The sequence below is a fragment of the Lepus europaeus genome, chromosome 10, assembly GCF_033115175.1.
Source record: "Lepus europaeus isolate LE1 chromosome 10, mLepTim1.pri, whole genome shotgun sequence".
NCBI lineage: Eukaryota > Metazoa > Chordata > Mammalia > Lagomorpha > Leporidae > Lepus > Lepus europaeus.
In genome coordinates, this window is record NC_084836.1 from 108,663,170 (window position 1) to 108,668,970 (window position 5,801).

The window sequence follows — 5,801 nt, forward strand, 5'->3', positions numbered from 1 at the left end:
AGAGAGGTCTTCCATCTTGTTCACTCCCCAAATGGGCACAACAGCTGGTGCTAGGCCTGTCTGAAGCCAGGAGCCAGGAGCTTCTTCTGGGCCTCCCACTTGGGTACAGGGGTCCCAGCACTTGGGCCATCTTCTACTGCTTTCCCAAGCCATTAGCAGAGAGTTGGATTGGTAGAAGAGTATGTGGGTCATGAACCAGCACCCATATGGGATACCAGCACTGTAGGCTGAGGCTTAACCTACTATGCCACTTTGCCAGCCCCTCTTGCTGGTTTATATTAAGTCAATTCTTTGTCATGTATAAACAGGCAGCTCTCTTGTTTAGAAATGGAACTTTTTTTAGCTTGAACATTCTCATGTTACTTTTTAAAATTCATCCTGTGCCTCTCTCATTACCTTGTCTCTTAACTTGTGGCAGCCGACTAGTCGCATCTGAAGCAAAGACTTGGGTGGGGAAGACAAGTCCATTAATAGAATCTCTTCCTCCAAGCTGGGTCCAATTTTCTGGCAAGAACAATTTGTAAAATAAGGTGCTGATAAAGTTTAAGGGTCATAGAAATATCTCCTGCTAAGTCTGGCATCACAGAGCTATTGCTCTTAATAGCTATATTTTGGGGGTACAGAAGCAATTGACCTTTCAACCCTGAAAAGCTACAGATGGCCAGCCTCGAGGTCAACTTTGATTGCAAACAGCAGCCAGAGAATACTTTAATGCTGTTCTTCCTTACATCTCAGTTTTTAAAGTTTATTTTTAATTGACAAATATTATATCTATTTATCATAGATAAGACAGTATTTGATATATGTATGCATTGTAGAGTGGCTAAATCAAGCTAACATACCCTTACCTCACATGCTTATCATTTGTTTGTGGTGAAAATACTCTCTTAGTAATCTTCAAAGGTATAGTATATTATTATTAATTATAGTAGCCATGTTGTAGAGTACATATCTTAAACTCATTCCTCATATCTAACTGGAATTTTGTACTTTTCACCAACATGTCTGCTACATTTCTTCCTTGCCTCAGCCCTTTGTAACCACCATTGTACTCTCTGCTTCTTTGAGTTCAACTTTTATTATTTTTAAAATATTTTATTTATTTATTTGAGAGAGAGTTACAGGATGAGGGAGGGAGGGAGGGAGGGAGGGAAGGAGGGAGAGAGAGAGAGAGAGATAGAGAGAGAGAGAGAGATCTCCATTTGTTGGTTCACTCTCAAATGGCTTCAATAGCTGATCTGAAGCCAGGAGCCAGCAGACTCCTCCAGGTCTCCCATGCAGGTACAGAGGCCCAAGCGCTTGGACCATCCTCTACTGCCTTACCAGGCCATAGCAGAGAGCTGGATCAGAAGAGGAGGAGCTGGGACTTGAACTGGCACCCATATGGGATGCTAGCACCACGGTGGAGACTTAGCCCACTACACCACAGCGCCAGCCCTGAGTTCAACTTTTTAGATTCCACATATAAGTGAGGTAAAGCAGTCTTTATCTTGCTATGCCTGGCTTATTTTAGTTAATACAGCCTCTTCTGGGTTTGTGGATTTATAGCTCTTTAAGATTTTGCTGAAAGCCACAAGAAGCAGCAGCACAGCCCAACGTCTTATTACACATACATATTCCCCTAGCACTGCAGCATTGGTGAATGTGTATTTTGCCTTCCAAGGTGGAATATTATGGCTTTGCCAAATGTTTTGCCCTTGAATAACAAGGATTACTAACCCTCCACTTGGCAATGGCTGTTTCAACACTGCGTATCACACAGCCTGTATTCCAGTTTTATGTATGTGTTTGTCTCTTATGTTTGGCACTCCACTCTAAGGTATCACAGTTAGGCATGTCCGTGTTTAAAGTAAATAGTGGCTTTAACAAGATAAATGTTTATTTCCTGCATAAAATTCTAGAGGTAGGTAGTCCAAGCCCACTAATAGGTGGGTCTGCTCCATGAAATCCTTAGGCACTTAGGATCTTTCTGTCTTTTTGCTCTACCGTTATTAAGGCCCTTGCAGAGGAACTACCAACTAAGCTGCTCAATTTGTCCTATTTGCCTGGGACTTTCTTGGTTTTAGCACTGTCATTCTCATATCCTGGGAGACTCTTCAGTACTGAGCAAAATGGAATTATTGGTCACTGTTCCATTTCTTTTTTCTTTTTTTTTTAAGATTTATTTTTATTTATTTGAAAGAGTTACAGAGAGAGGTAGACACACACACACACACAGAGAGAGAGAGAGAGAGAGAGAGAGAGGTCTTTTCATATGCTGGTTCACTGCCCATATGGCTACAATGGCGGGAGCTGAGCCTATCTGAAGTCAGGAGCCAGGAGCTTTTTCTGGGTCTCCTACATGGGTTCAGGGCCTCAAGGACTTGGGCCATCTTCTATTGCCTTCCCATTGCAGAGAGCTGGATCAGAAGAGGAGCAGCTGGGACAAGAACTGGAACTCATGTGGGATGCCAGTGCTTCAGGCCAGAGCTTTAACCCACTGCGCCTCAGTGCCTGCCCTCACGGTTCCATTTCATCCCCAGGTCCAATGCTATCCTGATACTAACCACCCAGAGTTAGCATCAGATGTCACAAGTTAAGGGTTCTGTTTTCATAAGTCTGTCCTCAATTCTGACACCTGCCACAAGTGGGCTCTGCAGATAACCTGAATTTACAAGTAACTGGCTACTGTTATGGAATTTTTGCATGCTTCCAAATTTCCAGGTTTGATAATTTGCTAGAATGATTCACAGAATCCTGACCAACCGAATCCAACTACACATCAGGCAGATCATTCACCCAGACCAAATGGGATTTATCCCTGGTATGTAGGGATGGTTCAACATTCAAAAATCAATCAATGTGATACATCACATTAACAAATTGAGAAACAAAAATAGATGCAGAGAAAGCATTTGACAAAATACAACACCCTTTTACAATGAAAACTCTAAGCAAATTGGCTTTAGAAGGAACATTCCTGAACACAATTAAGGCAATTTATGACAAACCCATGACCAGCATTATATTGAATGGGGAAAAGTTGGAGGCATTTCCATTGAAAACTGGCACCAGACAAGGATGCCCACTCTCACCATTGCTATTCAATATAGTCCTAGAAGTTTTAACCAGAGCCATTAGGCAATAAAAAGAAATTAAAGGGATACAAATGGGAAAGGAGGAAGTCAAAGTATCCCTATTTGTAGATGACATGATTCTATATATAGGGATCCAAAAGTCTCCACTAAGAGACTATTGGAACTCAGGAAGTGTTTGGTAAAGTAGCAGAATACAAAATCAATGCACAGAAATCAACAGCCTTTGTATACACAGACAATGCCATGGCCGAGAAACAACTTCTAAGATCAGGGGAGCGGCAAGATGGCGGAATAGGAAGGGAGCACATTGGTAGTTCGGCAAGACACAGGTTAATAAAAGTGGAGATACTGCAGGGTCAAGGAAGAATAGGGGAAGAAACAGCAGATGAAACTCTTCCGGAACTAGTGATTCACAGTGGACCTGCGTGGAGAGCGTGGGAGCCCAAGTTCGGGACACCAGCGGCAGACTCAACACACCAGCGCTGGAACGCGAGGTGAGCCGAACCTCAATAGCCTGAGATACCAGCGGGCAGACGGAAAGAGGAGACTAGAGGGAACAAGGCTTGAAACTCCATGGGGTAAAGTTCACCAGGCTAACTAGAAGAGAGAGAGGAAAAAAAAAAGTGACCGATACGGACACGAGTTTCTCTCTCTCTGCTCACCCCTCAAAGGCTAGCAAGACAAAGAGCAGGCGCCATTTTGGACATACGTCATAAGCAGGGCGACCTCAGGTCTGCACCGGCCCTGAGCCTAGCAGAAAAACCTGACTCTGGGGGGAGGGGTGAAATAACAGGAGATTAGGATCTAACTTGGCAACCCAGTGGGAGACTGCAGGAGAATTGGAGCCCACACTGAGGGCAGCAGAGATTCCCTGTGTGATCCTTGGGAAAGAGCTTCCAATCTCTGGCTCCTGTGGGTATATCATTTGCCTGCTAACTACCTCCAATTACGTTCAGCTGTGCGGAATTACTTCCCTTTTAAATCAAAAAAAGAAAGAGAGATTTACCACACCTAACCTGGGAGTGTCATCTTGACACACCCTCAACCCTGAGGGACCAAACACAGCTCTCAATCCACACTCATCTCAAGTCTCTAAGGCTCCACTGAAAGCAGACAGTCCACTTAATATAGAGCCATAGTATAACAAGAAAAAACACCACAGTGAAGAAACCAAATATCTCCAACATGCCATACAACAAACGCAAAAACCGAGGTAACAAGAACAAGGAAGACACAATGACGCCCCCAAATGAAAAAGACACCCCAATTCAAGATTATGAAGATGATGAGATAGAAGAAATGCAAGAAGCAGATCTCAAAAAATTGATAAGAACATTAAGAAGTTCTCAAAAACAAATTCTTGAACTACAGAAATCCTTCATGGACAAGATAGAAAATCTCTCTCGTGAAAATGAAATATTAAGGAGGAATCAAAATGAAATGAAACAACTAGTAGAACAAGAAACTGTGATAGTGACGAGAAATCATAATGAAATGAAGAATTCAATAGATCAAATGACAAACACATTAGAGAGCCTTAAAAACAGAATGTCCTGAGAGCCGCGGTACACGCCTGGAGGGCCGCTTTTGTCCCGTCTCGCGTGCAGTCTTTTAGCCAAGATGAGTGACAAGCCAGACTTATGAGAAGTGGAGAAGTTTGACAAGTCAAAACTGAAGAAAACCAATACTGAAGAGAAAAATACTCTTCCCTCGAAGGAAACTATCCAGCAGGAGAAAGAAAGTGTTCAAACATCGTAAAATGGAAATCTCCTTTCAAGAGCAAATTTCGACATTGCTGAAGAGTCTTGGTTTTAGGCCTGTTTTTTGTTAACCTATGTGTTGGTAGAGATTTTAAGCACCAGATGATGATTTCTCACATACACTTCCTGCCTAAGAAGTCAGAGGTGGTCATTGTCCTCTGAAGTTTGTTTTACACTTCCTGTTGATACTTAAATTCCAGATGGCACATGCTGTTAAAAATATCACCACTGATTACCTCTGTGTGTGTAGCCCTTGTACTCTTTGCAAGATAAGCCAGTTTAATCTGCCACAATGTATGTCTCCATTGCTTCTTAATCTTCAGGAAGTTGCATGCTTTTGCAGCTTCTCACAGCTTATTTTCATTTCTAATGTAGCAATAAAATAGTAAATAGCATCATTAAAAAAACAAACAAACAAACAAACAAACAAAAAACAGAATGGGTGAAGCAGAAGAGAGAATATCGGAATTAGAAGACAGAGAACAGGAAAGGAAACAGGGAAACCAAAGAAAAGAAGAAGAAATTAGAAATCTAAAAAATATTGTCGGGAATCTACAGGATACTATTAAAAAACCTAACATTCGGGTTCTAGGAGTTCCTGAAGGCATGGAGAGGGAGAAAGGATTAGAAGGCATTTTCAGTGAGATACTAGCAGAAAATTTCCCAGGTTTGGAGAAGGACAGAGGCATCTTAGTACAGGAAGCTTATAGAACCCCTAATAAACATGATCAAAAGAGATCCTCACCACTACACGTTGTAGTCAAACTCACCACAGTGAAACATAAAGAAAAGATTCTAAAAGGTGCAAGAGAGAAACGTCAGATTACTCTTAGAGGATCTCCAATTAGACTCACAGCAGACTTCTCATCAGAAACCCTACAAGCTAGAAGGGAATGGCGAGACATAGCCCAGGTACTAAGAGAGAAAAACTGCCAGCCCAGAATATTATATCCTGCAAAGCTCT

The 5,801-nt window shown here is 42.1% G+C and overlaps 1 pseudogene; it reads left to right on the plus strand.

Moving 5' to 3' along the window:
- The first annotated feature begins 4,682 nt into the window (after positions 1–4,682).
- Positions 4,683–5,232, plus strand: LOC133767917 (thymosin beta-15A-like; annotated as a pseudogene).
- Positions 5,233–5,801: the final 569 nt, after the last annotated feature.